This window comes from Asterias amurensis, chromosome 13 (genome assembly GCF_032118995.1).
Source record: "Asterias amurensis chromosome 13, ASM3211899v1".
NCBI lineage: Eukaryota > Metazoa > Echinodermata > Asteroidea > Forcipulatida > Asteriidae > Asterias > Asterias amurensis.
In genome coordinates, this window is record NC_092660.1 from 4,669,422 (window position 1) to 4,687,902 (window position 18,481).

General features: G+C 38.6%; 1 protein-coding gene across 2 annotated transcripts in view; it reads left to right on the forward strand.

Annotated features, from left to right (window-relative positions):
* LOC139945935 (CAP-Gly domain-containing linker protein 3-like) overlaps window positions 1-18,481 on the forward strand; it is an 83,977-nt gene that overhangs the window by 33,779 nt on the left and 31,717 nt on the right. The window lies entirely within an intron of this gene.

An 18,481-nucleotide genomic window follows, 5' to 3' on the forward strand; every position in this document is an offset into this window, starting at 1 on the left:
TTATTGATATAATATACTTTTCCGTAACCACACTGTCGAAAGCTGCTGCACTTCTAAAAAAAGTAATTTTGTGATGAGTGGTCATTAGTTGTAAGAGTGATTACCACAACGTAAATACCTTCCTTTTAACGTCGAAATTAAACTGCTTATTTACTAGGGTTTAGATCAATGGCTTTTTCTTAGATTAAAAGAGCTTAACTTTTTTTTTAACGGAATTGAGAGGATGCCAAAAGCAGGTTATGTCAAGTGTTATCAGGACAACGTGGGGTGTATTCATGTCAAATATTGAGTTCGGTTCATGGGAAAAATAAGCAGTTTAATCCTTTATTCGAAGTTGCGAGATAATAATGAAAGAAAAAACACCCTTGTCACACGAAGTTGTGTGCGTTTAGATGGTTGATTTCGAGACTAGACCTCAAGTTCTAAATACGAGGTCTCGAAATCAAATTCGTGGAAAAGTACTTCTTTCTCGAAAATTATGGCACTTCAGAGGGATCCGTTTCTCCTAATGTTTTATACCATCAACCTCTCCCCATTACTCGTCACCAAGAAAGGTTTTATGATAATAATTATTTTGAGTAATTACCAATAGTGTCCACTGCCTTTAAGGGAGATAGAAACTGCTAAGTTAAATTGAAGGTTGCTCTTCTCACGATGATGTGTTAGACTTAAAAGGCACTGGACACAATCGGTAATTACTCAATATATTTGTTAGCATAAGAGTCTATTAAATGAGCAATAGAGAGCTCTTGGTAGTATAAAACATTGTGAGAAGTAACATAGTTTTTGAGAAAGAGGTAATTTCTTACTCAAACATTAAAAGACTTAAGGCCTGAAACCTTTTACTAGGCAAATGGAAGCAAACATCCTGATGTCATTTGAGAGCTGTTGGTAGTATAAAACATTGTGAGAAGTAACATAGTTTTTGAGAAAGAGGTAATTTCTTACTAACTATTAAAAGACTTCAGGCCTGAAGCCTTTAATTAGGCAAATGGAAGCAAACATCCTGAAGCCCTTTGTTAGGCAAAAGGGTTAAAGGCACTGGAAACTTTTGGTAGTTGTCAAGGGATCGTGTACTCTCACTCGGTGTATCTCAACATATGTATTAAATATCAAATCTGAGAATATTTGGACTCAATTGGTCAATAATGAAAGTATAATAAAGAATAGTGAAAGCAAAAAACACCCTTGTTGCACAAGTTTGTCTGCTTCCATATGCCTAACAAAGGGCTTCAGGATGTTTGCTTCCATTTGCCTAATTAAAGGCTTCAGGCCTGAAGTTTTTTAATAGTTAGTAAGAAATTACCTCTTTCTCAAAAACTATGTTACTTCTCACAATGTTTTATACTATAACCAACAGCTCTCAAATGACATCAGGATGTTTGCTTCCATTTGCCTAGTAAAAGGCTTCAGGCCTTAAGTCTTTTAATATTTGAGTAAGAAATTACCTCTTTCTCAGAAACTATGTTACTTCTCACATTGTTTTATACTACCAACAGCTCTCTATTGCTCATTGAACAGACTATTTTGCTAACAAATGCATTAAGTAATCAACGATAGTGTCCAGTGCCTTTTGAGCCTAACACATCATCGTGAGAAGAGCAACTTTCAATTTAACTTAGCAGTCTCTCTCTCCCTTCAAACTAAAAAAAAATAATAAAAAAATGTTTATTTCCTTGGATATTTTTAAAAGTTCACGCCGAAGCACACATCCAAATTTAATTGCCAGCAAGGTATAAGTCCTGTAGGTTTGTCGCTTTTCAATTCTGCAACTGAATGTTTACTTGCTGACCTGATCGACGTTGATGTGTAATTATAACAAAATCGCAAAGCTTTCACTCCATCTGTGACACTGACAATTGCAATAAACTCGGCCTGCACCAAGAGTGAAGAGCTATAAACAGACAAATACTATGTGGTGCATCCATTTCAAAAAGACTTCCTTCAAAAACGATATGGTTGCATTTTTCTGTGTCGAACATATTTGACAATCTCCCATAACATTAAAACTTTCCCTCCGTCATGTTGTTGCAATTCGTAATATCTCTCTGTTGTTGAATAAAAAATCTCCCTGTTTGCAAGACGCAAATGCTGGTAACTCTACACAGTTATTGGGACAATTTCTGGATTATCTCAGTTAATTTACAATGCGACACATGGTAGATTTTCTCTCAGATTTGGGATGATTTGTACAATAACGCCCTATCCAAAATCAGATGATGGTGTTTGTTCGGTCGGCCAAAAGAGGGCGGTATTTGACTGTGGCGCACAGCAGCTTGTGGCACACCACTAATTATTACTGAAAATAACAATAAAACAGTGTAACTTGTTTATATTCAACAGAACAAAACACACTTTTTTATTTCGAAGTCTCACAGCTTTTGACAGCAAAGGAGAAAATATCTTTTGACTCTTGAACTTGTATCCTCTGCTCAATTTGACGTGTGGGGAGTCCCAAGGCCCGTCGAGTTATTCTCCCTCAATATGAATCACCCCCTCACCGGTGTAACTTTTCCAACATCCAATCATCAATCTTGAACATTTTCCCTACACCTCTCGGATAAGGACCATTTATGTCAGGGCCTATGCCATCATAAAAACCTCTAGTTGGAAGTCAACAACCCCAAGGTCACAAGTGGGCAAATGTTTTACTCTGTATCCCTTTTGTTGGGATCACAAAAAAAGTATGATGTGTAAGATTTGAGGGCCTGCCTACAAAAAAATAGTTATGCCGACGCTCTGTTTTCTCCCCTTTTTAGTTGGATGTATCCCGAGCAAGCAGCGACAACTAGCGATAAGGAAACATTTTCCACAAAATAATACACACTCTTGTCGTGCATATGGAGGCAAAAATTGTCATATAAAGGCCGTATCATATGACCGCTGGCTGCATGCAGTGGAAAATATTGCCTAATATTTGCATTTTCAGAACTCTGCCGAAGCTGTAACTTTGGACAGCGTTTTTTTAATTTATTTATTTATTTTATGATATGTGATGTTCAAGCTTGGTTGGGTTAAACAAAGATGTGTCCTTTTACTTAAAGGCACTTGACACTATTGGTAATTGTCAAAGACTAGCCTTCACAGTTGGTGTATCTCAACAAATGCATAAAATAACAAACCTGCGAAAATTTGAGCTGAATCGGTCATCGAACTTGCGAGATGATAATGAAAGAAAAAATACCCTTTTCACACGAAGTTGTGTGCGTTTAGATAGGTGATTTCGAGACCTCGAGGTCTCGAAATCAAAATCGTGGGAAACTACTTCTTTCTCGAAAACTATGGCACTTCAGAGGGAGCCGTTTCTCACAGTGTTTTATACCATCAACCTCTCCCTATTACTTGTCACCAAGAAAGGTTTTACGCTAATAATTATTTTGAGTAATCACCAATAGTGTCCACTGCCTTTAAACAAAAGGTTAGGGAGTACACCTTTATCACACTGATCCACTTTGCTAACAAAGCAATGCTACCAAGCTGTGGCTAAAAAGGAAAACAACGCTTTTCAACTTTTCAAAAATCATCGACAGTATCGACAGTAATCGGTAACAATCAATGCCATTGTAAAGATATTATTTATATTAAATTAGGTACAAACAGAGTTAATTCAGATCACAGTTGGTTATCAACTGGGCCTCGCAAATACCGGCAATTTTGAAGAACTTTGAACTGCTCCTCAAGACTTTTAGGTTTGATGTCCTTCACGACGCACGAGTTCTTCTCTTCAATTGGTGCTTGACTTTCGAACTCCGGGGAGCGTTTCTGCTGGTGGCGCGTCCCGGGATCCTCTGGTGCCGTTGCCGTGGACAAATCACTCAGCCTACACGCTCTTCGCATGACACGGTGCCGGAGTTCGAATCCAATCTCGCGCTTGTGCATGTTATTTGGTGATGTTGGGAGTTGCAGGGGGGAAATTATGACGGGGTTCATGTCCAGATCGTTGAAGACTGATTTGAAACTCGGCTGCAGTTTGGTTTGCTTGGTAGATTTTAGTGATGATAGTGGTCGTTGGCTATCAGAAGCAGTGTGAGGCTTACGGCCGAAACAGTTAGCGTTGAGACTTTGAGAACGAGGGGATATTGCTTCCCTCCCCTCACTCATGGGAAAACTGCATGAAATCTGAGGCTCCTGATGGCGGTGGCTTTGGGGAGTTCCCGGTAAAGATGAAGTCTGCTTTGCGGAAGATTTGAAAGTAGCAGGGGAAATGTTTGGGCTTGAGTATCTGCGTGCATAGCTCATGCCTGGTGTTGATTCCGAGTGAATATGACCCGAGTTTGTTGTAGAGTCAGCCCTCCTCAACAATCGGGGTGAAGATCGACTAGATGGACTCCTTAGATACGATGGGGATGTCGATGGTGGCGTACATCCCGGACGTTTCGCCACCGAGGATATCTTGGTTTCATCTGCCCGGATGAAAAGCGATCTGCCCGTCCAACACTCTCGTGGTTCCACGGTCCTCCCCAGTTTTTTAATGGTTACCTTTTTGCCATTTGCGTTTAGGCAATCTGTAACATGGATGTCTGGTAGTTCAACAGGAACCACACTGGAGGATGCTGTCGCTACTTGAGCCATGCCAAACAAAGTTTCCTCCATTTTCTTTCACGGGGTTACTTTTATCTGTACAGCCAACAACCACTGAGTTGCGACACAGAAATGTATTTTTTTAACAATGAACAATGTCATTATCAGTGCAGTTGAACATTGCCTACTACGTCACATAGTAATCAAAATACTTTAGATAATAATTATACGAATCTGGTAAATCAGTGACCCTACTCGAAATAATGTCATTATAACCACTAATAAAAAAAGATACGACCATTTTACACCAAAGACTTCTCCAGCGAACACAGTAATAAATTGAGCGGGCTTATTGAGCTTTCAGACGGCGCGGGCTATCAGTTAAGAGCTCGCTGAAGTGGGTTGTTTGTTCGATAAGAGTTCTATTAGTCCACATTGGAGGGGGGAAACTCATTAGTAATCAGGCTTATCGTAGTATAATGGCTAATGATGACAACTTGTTTCGTGACAAAATTTCATCGCCGAGGTTTTTTTTTTCCTCACCTATGCCCCGCCGATGTTTTTTTTAACCTATGCCCGCCCATGTCAGATTTACACGTATGCCATACCGAACGAATAACTCGGTTGTAATGTTGATTTCAAATGATTTGCAAAGCTCATACCGTTTCCAATACTGAAGGGACAGTTTGACACAAAAACCCAACTTAATATTACATTTGTTGTTAATGCTAATTAGTGTGTTTACACTGTATACCGCAGAGTTTTTCTGCACAAGCCTATGTAGAGTGTTTTCTAACTGGATATTCAGAGGCCAAGGGTCAGAGGTCATGTCAAATCGGGCCTGTCTGTGAGGATAGAATTTTTAAAGTTATATCCTAAAAAGGATTTTGCTAAAATTTAAATCAGAGACGAACACTAAACGGCAGTCAGATCTCAGTTTATTCTGATTATGTTTTACTTTAAATACACATGCAGTCCTGTTGGAGTTGGGGTTTGAAGAACTTATTGGTGCTGTACTAAATTTGCAAATCATAATTTAAAATGGTTCAAATCCATTTGAATACAAACAAAAGGCAAACGATGAAACAACACTATAATGAAGCCCGGTTCATACTTCCTGCGAATGCGAATGCGAAGCGAATCTTGACGTCACAAATTCGCTACGGGCAATTCGCAGCAGTTGCCCTCTGCTCTACTCCCTTGCGAATAATCGCTGCGAAAGGAGTGTGTGACGTCAAATTCGCTTCGAATTCGTGTTCGCATGAAGTATGAACCGGGCGGGAAAACATGTTGATGCATTTAGACTCATTGAATTGCCGTCAATTGTGATTAGTTTCTGTTTTGTACTTGCATTGCATGAATTGATTGGTGCGGTTGCCATCTAGTGTCGAGGTCCACACGCAATAGTTGTTTACAGTAAGCCAGCACAATACCGGATGTGTATTGATATGAGATTTGATTCGACAAAAGTCATAAATATTTATGTATAAATAACGCTTATTGTTATATTTCTTTGTGGCAGGCGGAGGCTTATTACCTACCAGCTGTGTATGACTAACTGAATTAATCTAATCATTATCATATAAACTATTTAGTAATAACATTTTTAGATTATCAACGAAGCAATTAATTGTACAGTTACGTATGGTGCAACTAGAACCATACACTCTGGGTGACGGAAACAATTTGGTAAAAATAGAAATTCACATGGTGCATCGCAAACCTCTCTTAGTTAAAGCCAGTGGACACTATTGGTAATTACTCAAAATAATTATTGGCATAAAACCTTTCTTGTTGACGATTAATGGGGAGAGGTTGCTGGTATAAAACATTGTGAGAAACGGCTCCCTCTGAAGTGCCATAGTTTTCGAGAAAGAATTAATTTTCCACGAATTTGATTTCGAGACCTCAGATTTAGAACTTGAGGTCTCGAAATCAACCATCTAAACGCACACAACTTCGTGTGACAAGGGTTATTTTTCTTTCATTATTAACTTCGATGACCGATTGAGCTCAATTTTTCACAGGTTTGTTATTTTATGCATATGTTGAGATACACCTACTGTGAAGGCTAGTCTTTGACAATTACCAATAGTGTCCACTGCCTTTAAAGGCACTGCCGTCGACGGCTGGACCCTATTGGTTATTACTCAAAATACATGTTAGCATAAAAACCATAGAGCTATTATATAGCTCTATGATAAAATCTCACTTAATAACGAGCAATGGAGAGCTGTTGATAGTATAAAACAGTATGAGAAACGGCTCCCTCTAAAGAAATGTAGTTTCGAGAAAGATGTAATTTGCCACTTAAATATTTGAATTTGACTTCCAGACCTCAGAATTAGATTTTGAGGTCTCGAAATCAAGCATCTTACAGCTCACAACTTCGTGTGAAAAGTGTTTTTTTTCTTCCATTATTATCTTGCAACTTCGACGACCAATTGAGTTCAAACTTTCACAGGTTCAATATTTTGTGCATATTTATGTCGAGATAAACCAAGTGAGATCCCTGGTCTTTGACACCTACCAAATGTATCCATTGCTTTAAAAACTTCACCGTGCAAAGTTTCTCATCCTGCTTAGCAAAGAAATGCATGGTGCACAAGTCACAACAACTTAAACTAAATGTAATTTTGGCAGGTAACCTGGCTATGTTAAGCAAAACTTTTCTTTGCTTAGCAAATTTGTGTGCTTACAGGCTTTATGAAATTCGGCCCTGGTCATCAAAAGGTCACTTTCACTTTTACGAGTCGGACATTTTACGGAATATCTTAACTCAGTTTGATTAAATCTTATCCGGTCACACTGTTTTTTTGAGACTTGCCAAAGTAGGCCTATCGATTACATCGAAAAGTTAGGGAGAAGCTTGCAAACAATAAGTTCAACTTAGGTGGTGGGACCTGTTTCTCGCTCTCTCTCTTTTCACTACACATAAAGGAAAGCACACTATAGCTTTGCTTTCAAATTGTTATTGGCAAGCTCAGCTTGATAACATCTGATCCGTTCACACTCCTTTATTGGGAGATTTTGCCAATCTTAACAATAAATTGCTTTCTATAGTTTAAGGTCAATATTCGTAAGCACGTAATGGGTGAGGTGGCAGCAGACTTACCAGGTAAATTGCTATTGTTAACGTCGTTCTGAGCATGCGCACATTACCGATAACAATAGCTTTACCTGGTATGTCTGCTGCCACCTAGTGTCCCAAAAAGTCTCCTTATGGGGTGGTGAGACATGTTGTGTGTCCCCCCCCCCCCCCTGTTTTTACGCTCAAGCAAAGCACACTAAATATAGCTTCGCTTTCAACTCTGCCTTGTCAAATACACTTTGATACAATCTGATCCGGTCATCTCTTTTAGGGAGATTGTGTCAATCTTTTTAGTATTAAAGGCAGTGGACACTATTGGTAATTGTCAAAGACTAGTCTTCACAGCTTTTGTATCTCAACATATGCATAAAATAACAAACCTGTGAAAATTTGAGCTCAATCGGTCGTCGAAGTTGCGAGATAATAATGAAAGAAAAAACACCCTTGTCACTCGAAGTTGTGTGCTTTCTGATGCTTGATTTCGAGACCACAAATTCTAAACTTGAGGTCTCGAAATCAAATTCGTGGAAAATTACTTTTTTCTCGAATACTTCGTCACTTCAGAGGGAGCTGTTTCTCACAATGTTTTATACCACCAACTCTCCCCATTACTCGTAATCAAGAAAGGTTTTATGATGATAATTATTTTGAGTAATTACCAATAGTATCCACTGCCTTCAAACCATAAATTGTTTTGATGTTTAGGGCAAAATTCGTAGACATGTATCATGGTTGATGGTGATGAGACCCTATTCTCCAATCCAAAGGAAAGAACACTAAATATAGCTTTGCTTTAAAACTATTATTGCCAAACTCAATTGATGATCCGGTCACGCTCTTTTAGGAAGATTTTAGCAATGTTTGATATTATCGAAAACAAATTAGCGTAAAATACGCAGACAAAAATATAACTTGGGTGATGAAACCTTTTTTTTTGCTCAACTTTTTCAATCTAAAGGAAAGTGCGCTATATCTTGGCTTTCAAACTGTTGTTGCCAAACTCAGTTGGTAAAATCTGATCCGGTGATGGCACTCTTTGAATGAGATTTGCCATTAATAAATAAAAGTACCATAAATTGTTTACATGAAGTTTACAAACAATGAATGCAATATGGGTGATGAGACCTTTTTTTCTCTATCCTTGTCACTAACTAAAGAAAGTACAGCTCATGCCAAACGTATGGGCCTGGACGGTTCTATGCCGTGACTAAATAAACTGGATTGTATAATAAATTGGACTGTAAAAAAATATAAGAGACGAAAAGCTTATTCAAGTGACCCAGAGAAAGTACGATTGACACTTTTGTTCCGATTGTCGTCAGCTTTAAAGGCATTGGAGAACTGATGTTAATATTGTTAAAGGCAGTGGACACTGTTGGTAATTACTCAAAATAATTATTAGCATAAAACCTTTCTTTGTGACAAGTAATGGGGAGAGGTTGATGGTATAAAACACAATGGCTCCCTCTGAAGTGCCATAGTTTTCGAGAAAGAAGTCATTTTCCACGAATTTGATTTCAAGACCTCAGATTTAGAACTTGAGGTCTCGAAATCAACCATCTAAACGCACAAACTTCTTGTGACAACGAAGTTTTTTCTTTCATTATTATCTCGCAAGTTCGATGGCCGATTGAGCTCAAATTTTTACAGGTTTGTTATCTTATATATGCATATGTTGAGATACACCAACTGTGATGGCTAGTCTTTGACAATAATTTCCAAATAGTGTCCACCGCCTCTAGAGAGAGTCTTCTCAATTGGTGTATCCCAACATTTGCATAAATTAACAGACCTGTGAAAAATTTGAACTCAATTGGTCGTCGAAGTTGTGAGATAAATAAAGAAAAAATAACCGTGTTGCACAAATTTGTACGCTTTTAACCGATGCCTAAGAAAGGCTTTATGCATTCAAATATTTGAGTGAGAAATTACCACTTTCTCAAAAACTACGTTTCTTCAGAGGTAACCGTTGCTCACAATGTTTTATACTGTCGACAGCTTTCCATTGCTCGTAACCAAGTAAATTTTTATGTTAATACATATTTTAAGTAGTTACCAAACCGTACCTTTAAAAATGTGTAAACGATAATGATAATAAGTATACGATCTCCGACCTCGACCCAATACTATTTATGACGTTTATAATTGAGTGTTTATAAATGTATATTGCAGAAGCCCCGAGGCATTATTCCAGCGTTGATTCATAAACACACACAGGGTTTCTTTTGTACCAACCCTGGGTTAGAAATAATGCAAATTCATGCAAGATCTGATCAGGCCTGTATGCTTCGCTTTTGACAGGGCAAGGGCACCAAGGCATTTTCTCCTTGGTTAAGGTCACCCTATGAGGAAAATTGTAAATTTGTACTGTAGCATTTCAAGGGCACCAAGGCAATGACCAGGGGCCACGGAGGCAATCGCCTTCGTTGCCTCCGTGAAGTATCTGATGATCAGGAAATATAGTTAGCTGTTGTAAACCGGGCCCAATTTCATAGAGCTGCTAAGCACAAAAATTTGGTTAGCATGAAATTTCTTCCTTGATAAAAACAGAACTAACCAAATTTCCACATGATTTTCAGGATAACCAAACAAATTTGCTTAGCATGAAATTTCTTTCTTGATAAAAACAGGACTAACCAAATTTCCACATGATTTTCAGGATAACCAAACAAATTTGCTTAGCATGAAATTTCTTTCTTGATAAAAACAGGACTAACCAAATTTCCACATGATTTTCAGGATAACCAAACAAAGGCTGAATAACATTAACAAGAACTATGCAACAAATGGGAATTTGGCTGGTAATCCAATTTTTATCGAGGAAGAAATGTCATGCTTAGCACATTTTTTGTGCTTAGCAGCTCTATGAAATTGGATCCTGCTTACCAACTAAAAGTTCATAAGGTAAACAAAAGAAAGGGCGACAAATGGCCTCGTTATGCTGTCATTTTAGCCTTCGAGAAAGACTCTGGGTCGAAACGTCAGGCAAAAAAAAAACATGTTCGCGTAAAAAAAATATGGCAAATAAATTATAAAAAATAGATGGCAAATTCATTGTTGCATTAATTTATACAGGCTTTATTATAGGCACAAACAAAAAACATGTTTGCGTAAAAAATATGGCAAATAAATTATAAAATTGCTTTAATTTATACAGGCTTTATACAACTAGAAATAACTTCAACATTCTTTGCGTGACCAACACTGGGTAGTTGTGTAAATATATTACAAAATCTGATAATAAAGCATTTATGGGTTTTCAAATATACAAAATAAAACTTGTTTGTTTATGGCAAGTCTAATTTGTTTTAACAAATTGCATTAATTTTAACAGGCTTTTTTACTAAACAAAACAAATAACTACATGTTCTGTCAAAACCATGTCTGAATTTATATCTGAATATAAACAAATTGCTGAGCAGCTGAGATAAAAATACCATCAAAACTGAAACATCTTTTTCTAAATTAGCAGTCAAGAACACAGATAATTAAAAATCTGAAGGGGTATTTTATACAGTGTTAATTACTTAATTTCAAATAAAAACAAATCTTCTTTTTACAATATAATACAATTTTCTTCAAAGGAACCCGGAAGTTTTGCCAATTTGTTGCTTCTCCTTTTCTCCTTATCAAATAACACCACTATGAAGAATGTACAAATTTCTACCTTAACACTTTAATAAGGAGCACCAAGTCAACAGAGGCAATTGCTTGAAGTGCCCTTTGAAGTTTCAAGTGAGAATCTGCTTGTTTATTTTTTGTTTCTTCAAAATTGAGATGTAGACGGAATACAGTTTATTACCAGTCATGGTATTCTTCGAACTTAAGTCTGATTTCCATTGTTTGCCCCTGGAAACATCAGAAAAAATTGTGAATAAACATTCTGAGTAAATATTCTAAATTAATATTCTGAATAAAGCTTAAACATCATGATGTACTGTGTAGTTCTGCCCTTGCACTGCCCTTTCCTACTTTTTCCCAGTAACAACTATCATGCCTGTATTAAATTCAATCAAGTTTTCAAACAAACTTGATTGAACTTATCAAAGCATTGGTGACAATTATTCTGGAATGGTCGGTGAAGAGATTTGAAAGCAAAGTTTTTAGGACATGCAAATAAAAATCACAGTTTCTGGTTTATAGTACAGTCTAGAAAGAATTTACCAGGATTCCAGGTACCATGATGGGACCAACCCATTTCTGGATCAGGCTGTCTTAGAAAATAGTTACAAATTAGATTATAACTAATGATTATGAGTCAGTTTGAGCCCTTTCTTTGACATTTTGTCACAGATTCCGGGTCAAACTGACCCAGAAATTAGTCAGGACCCGGACCCAGGTCAAATATTGACACAAAAGTTTGTTAAAGTGTACCGGTATCCCAGGTACCGGTATCCAAATGCGTAATATTTAATGTTTTAAAAACATCCCAAATTTGATCGCTGAATGGTAGTGATAACAATATGGTTGGACGTTGAATGGAACGGTTTTCGGTAACACCATACGTGTGTATCTACTTGCCAGGTATATTTTGTTCTTTAGAGAACTGTCTTGCTTTAGATTCTACTGAAGAAAAAAAAAAAAACTAAATCTACATGGCAAGTGTATGGTGTTACCTCAAACCCAATAAAAGTGATATACAAATTATAATTAATAGCTATGCATTTGGCACATAATCGTTCATATTCCAAGCAGCTCTTCTAATATAACGACAGTTTTTCAGTTTTTCATACTCGTCGTCGTCGAAGCTTGAACGTGTCTTAGTAACCGATCCTTCGGAGTCCGGGGAAGACAGTTTGGCAAGGGGTCGGTTGTCCACGGAAACCCTCCACTTTTCAGCGTATTTCCTGGCCAAATCGGGCCCGGGATTGGTGGTCTTTGGGGTGACAATCATGGGGTTGTAACGGGGATCAGAGAAGATCCCTCCCCGTTGGCGATCAGAGGGTGAGGTCGAGGCTAACGGGGAAGAAGGAAAGCAAGGCTCTGATATCTTGCGTCTTGGCGGGACCGGACGAGGGGATAATTTGGGACTACCCACGGGACGGCTCACTGTGATGGGTTTACTAGTGCTTGCTTGAGAGTGGTCCAGAATGATATCAGGCAAGCTCTTTCTTCTCTGGGGCTTCTCAATGTGACTGGGTGTGGTCACTCTGAGCATGCGGGGTGGGGTGATCTTCCGGGATGGGTTTGACTTTGGTGGTGGTAGTTTGGGCGGACTGATTTTCCGTTGTGGGGTACCGTTATCAGATCGTGGGTGAAGTGAAGCCAGGCTTGGCACGGATGTCTTGCGTTGACCGTTTTTAGGAGGGGCGTGTGGTGGACTGATTTTTCTGGCCACGGGGATGTTGTCTTTTGAGGTTGTGGGCTTTCGAGATGTTGAACTGGTAGCCTGTGCTGTAATACTCGGAGGACCGATTTTTTTGAGGGTAGGCTTAGGGCTAGCTGCCAGCGGGAGAGAGTTCACTCGTTCACGGTGTACTGCTTGCTCCACTGAAGGCAAAGACGGTTGTGATGCAAATCTGCTTCCCGGTAATCGCCTTGGTTTGGGTGACGCCTTCTTGGTTTGCTGCTTGGGCGGTGGGACAACTTTTAAATTGTTGCTCCTCATCTTTGGCCGGGTTAAAGGACTATTGACTGTTTTAGAGAGTTTAACATCTGAAGTGATGGGCGAGGGTGGGTCACTTTGATCTGGGTCGTGGGGAACAGTTGCATCTGATGTGTCTTTTGTTTCAACCTCGCTGTCGTCTTGAAGAACCGTTTCTTGCTGATCTTGCTTGAGTGAGGCATCACTTGGGTCATCGGACAAGCCGGTACTGGGGCCAATGTTTTGCGTAATGTATGATAGATTGTTCCCTATCTTTGGACTTCTGTCCCAATCCGGTGGGGCTAACTCCAGGTCCACGACATCCAAGGGCTCTTCAGCGGGATTCTTGAAGACACCGCTGATTGTAAGCTTTAAGAAAGTCTCACTTGGAGCGGCACTCGTGGCAATGACAGGAACAAAGACAGGGTTGTGGATGCTGAGGCTACCGCCATTATCCTCCTCATTTCCCTCATGCACCGGGGAGAGACTATTAGCTGACCGACCCATGCTGATGGGTGTGTGGTTAAAAGAAGGCTTGTAGCTGTTTAAAACCTCTCGTGGTGGACTGGAGCTTTGGATGAAGAATCCAAAGTCCCGATCAACCAAGGAGAGATTTGGAGCAGAAAACATAACGCAGCTTCACTGTCTACAGGTAAGCGGATAGTACGGGAAAGTTCAGCCACCAGTGCGTACCGGTCGAAGTGAAAGCCCCATCGTATAAAAAGCACTGTCAATTAAATGTTGCGTTGATGAGCTTCAGTTTCGAACAATGAGCTCGAGTTTCTGAGATGAGAGAAACTAAAAACAAGATTCTTGCGAACCCGGATCTATCCATAAAGTACGCTATGAAGTATTTCAACGGCTCTATGTATATAGGAAACGTCGTTCAGTTCTGTATCCAATTCTGGAGTTCTGTTGTGGCTTTTTTAAGCAAAATCCGCATTTGAATGGAACAACATCAAGGCCAGGCTTTTGTGGGGGGTCGAGGTGGATTTAGAGTGATTTTTGTGTGTGTGTTAGTTTACTCATTCGGCACAATGACACGTTCAAGTCAGAGAACGTGATCAAAGTGTGATTTGTTGCCCTGTGATTTCAGATACCGTGATGTGTGTAGAATGACGTTGCTTTTCTAAATGTTCAGCTATAAATAAATAAACTGTAATCTGATGAAATCTTTGTACATAAGAGGGGAAGTGTATTGAACTTTTGATATGTTAGACCTCCCGCGGGCGGATTTTTATCTGAAACTAAAATTAACTATATTTTTTTCTTCATTCCCTTTGTTTGGTCGATTGAGCAAACAAAAATGTCCACATTGCTGCTTCGCAACCATCACTGACTTTCGCCTGTGCCAAGTATGGATCTAATATACATACATGAAATAAGATAATAAATTCAAGCAATAACATCCAAAATATAGTTTTAGACACAGTTCAATAATATGTAGCTCTCCATCTCTCAGCTCAGAATATGCCAAAACTGTTTTTAAATAAAGAATGTTGTAACAGTGGAATATAACAGCGTGGAAAGGGAATTTGTTTTGCAACTTCAGACCAGATTGCGTGACTTGACATTTTCAATATTGTCGCCTATTTTCGATACTAAAATTGTTTTACTACTAAATTATTTACGAACATAAAATTATTTTCTAAAGGTTCTGCTTCCTTTCTTGAAAGCTTACAGTTAAATAAAAATAGCCTAAATTTACGTCACAAGTAGGTATTGCAACCTTCATACCACATTGCGTGACTAGAGGGTTTAATGACTTGGACTTATAATGCTTCGGTCTTATGTAAAAATAAATCACAACATATTTAGCTTACTTTTTTGCGAAAACCTTTTCCGCGAAAACATGTAAAAACGTAGAGTTGTCCTCGCTCTATTGTTAAAATATTTTATATAACTGACATACAGATCCTTGTCATTTGATTGGTGGAACTTACTTCACGTGACATTCACTATTACTCCCATCTGCAACGGCGATCAAAAAGACCTATTCGTCCGTGGGGAGTAGCATTTCCCATTCAACAGTTAGGATCATCCTTGTTCCCAATGTTTTTGAGCAGTACAGCGCCGCCGCGCAAACAAAGGAGCACCTGTTCAAAAGGTTGTGATCCGACTTGTGCATTGTTAGGCGCTATATGATTTTTGGTTGTCAGTAGTTTTAAGTGTGATTTTTCATAGTGTTATACTTTTAAAATACATCAATAGACAAGGATCTATATGTCAGTTATATAAAACAAATATTGAGTGGCTCAGAGTGGAATGGGAGGAATATTATCGCAAGGTAAAATTTGGACTTTTCCATTTCACGAGGCGAAGTATTTGTATACTATTTTCTTCTTCTCACCATGAGCTTTGACTATAATGGTCACACGGGATGCCCTGTGCACAATGTCATAGAGCTGCTAAGCACAAAAACTTGCTTAGCATGAAATTTCTTCCTTCGATAAAAACAGCATTACAAACCAAAGTTCCATTTGTTGCATATTGCTTGTTACTGGTATTCGACTGTTGTTTGCTCATCCCGAAAATCATGTGGAAATTTGGTTGGTAATCCTGTTTTTATCGAGGTAGAAATTTCATGCTAAGCAATTTGTTATGCTTAGCAGCTCTGTGAAATTGGGCCCTTGGATTGCGTGACTGAAAATCTTAATTACTTGGAGATTCAATTCGTTGAATGTTCTCGGTTTAATAAATAAAACAGATTTTCTTAAATCTCAGCTTCCCAAGTTCTCCGATTAAGTCTTTCCTTTCCGTTACACGTGGGTATTACAACATTGATATAAGATTGCGTGACTATAGAGGTTTTCATTATTTAGACCTATAATTAGTTTAATTATTTCACTTAGTTAAACAAAATAAAAAACACAAAAGGTTTTCTAAAAGTTCAGCTCCCCAAGTTCTCCGATAGCAAAGTTAAAATAGCTTTTCTGTTCCGTCAAATAATATGTATGGGTAATGCAACCTTAACTTCAGATTGCGTGACTGGAATTTTTTGTTTTACTTAGACCAATAATAAGTTTAATTTTTCATTTAATTACAAAATTAAAACCACAACTGTAAAAGTTCAGCTTCCCAAGTTTCCCGAAAGCAAAGTTAAATAGCTTTTCCTTTCCGTCACATAATCAAAACATTAATATCAGATTGCGTGACTGGAAATTTCCATTATTTGCACCTTTAATTAGTTTAATTCTTTGGATTAATGATAAAATGAAAACCACAAAAGAGTTTCTTAATGTTTGGCTGACTTTTCCGAAAGCTTTAGTTAAATATTAATGTAGTCTTTGTCACAATGTGGGCAATGCCACATTCAGACCAGATTGCGTGACTAGAGGTCTTCACTATTTGGACCTTAAATTAGTTTAATTATTCGGTTCAGTAATAAAATAAAAACAACAACAGATTTTCGAAAGGTTAAGATTCCTTTCCCGTAAGCTTTAAAATTGTACGTCACTCGTACCCCTTACAGCCACGCACGGGTAGCTTCTTTGTCGCTGTGTTATCAAAGCAATGTAAACTTGACTTGTGTTGTGTTGTTTGATCACCTTGGTTACTGGTAAACGAAAGTTGTATGCGGAACTTAAAAACTGCCCCCCCCCCCCCTGTCTCTCTCTCGCGTGAATTCAAGCGTCAAATCATAAATGGGGCAGCGTAAAGCTTTCCCGGGACAGCATGTAAAGTGTAGAGGTTAACAGTTTTCTGTAAACATGGTTGGCCTATTTTCATTTCGAAGAAAATGTTTCAGACTTTACACAGACAACAAAATACCAACTTAAGCCATACAATAAGGTTGTATGAATATGACTTGCGATATCTTGGGTACGTGTCCAAGAAAGCTGTGACGTACATGCGCCAAGCCAGACATTGCACAATGCAGTCTGTTCACTTTCAAATGTTTGCCGAACAAAATAAATTTGTGTTAAGACACGACAACTGCCCCTTCCACTGAATTTCTACCTAGTGACGACACAGGCTTGCAGATTAAAAGGTTATACAACTATTTTCTGAACGAATGTTAAGCTTGCACCTTGAAAAGATCACTGTAGTGTGTCTAAGCCTTTGAACCCATTATCATTGTATTTTTATTGTAAACTCATCTGGGTTCAGATGAGTAAAATCCAATTATTAACGTTGGTCGCGCAAAAGCGAAAGCGCTTGTATAGCGCCCTCTGTCGCTTTGTGGTGTTATGTGAACAGCAATTATTACATTTTCAGTGGCATGTCTTATAGTTCTGTTCAATTATTGCTTTTCGTTGACATATCTGGAATATAAATGTGTAGAAAGGAGATGTACACATTTCCTTATTTCGTCATATACTTTTCAAAAAGTGTTGGCCATAGAGCTATATTGACTTGCCCTATTGGAAAACGAGCAAATTATTATTGGAAAACTCCGCCAAACCTACATGTACCTACCTCTAATGCATACTGACCCCACTGGTAAACTCATGTTGAAACGAATTAGTCTTCCGATACCTCAGGGGTCGATTTCACAAAGAGTTAGGACTACTCCTAGCTAATGACTAGAGATAAACAAAATGTGTGGCTAGTCCTAAGTTGAGACGAGTAACTCGTCCTAACTCGAGATATGACTCAATTAAAACTCTTTGTGAAATCCAGCCCAGGGCTCTCGGTCCATTTAACGCACTGAATAGATCAGTGGTTTATCGTCACCATGAATTAGGGACTTCACCAATTGTAGTCAGGGTGAATGTGATATTCAATTTGCCACACAAAGAGGTGACGGTAGGTCACTGTCCCAGATTGGTAAATACTCTAAACGTATGATCATAAAAACTGACTTTGTGCAGGTTTGGGCTTACTGTAGTCTTGGCCCAAGATTATGGTGCTTGATATTGGATTGTGTACTACGCGCGGTTGAATCGCCAAAGCACGCCCGCCACTGTATGATTAAGTTAACTGGACGGCTTGAAATCTAGACTATACTGGGTAGCTGCCTGCCAGTATAGTCTAGATTTCAAGCCGTCCAGTTAACTAAATCATACCGTGGCGGGCGCGCTTTTGCGATTCAATCGCGCGTAGTACACTGTCCAATATCAAGCACCATAGTCTTGGGCCAAGACTAGGCTTACTGCAGCTGTTGATTAGTGTAAACAATTTTAAAAAGATTCCCTTCTAAGTAATGGTTTGGATATTATTATTCACCCCCCAAAAACATTTGAATCTAAGAATAGGAATCGTTTCTCTGATGTCTGATTTCTGATCTCTGATCTCTGATTTCTGATTTTTGATCTCTGATTTCTGAGGACTGGTGTCCGTTC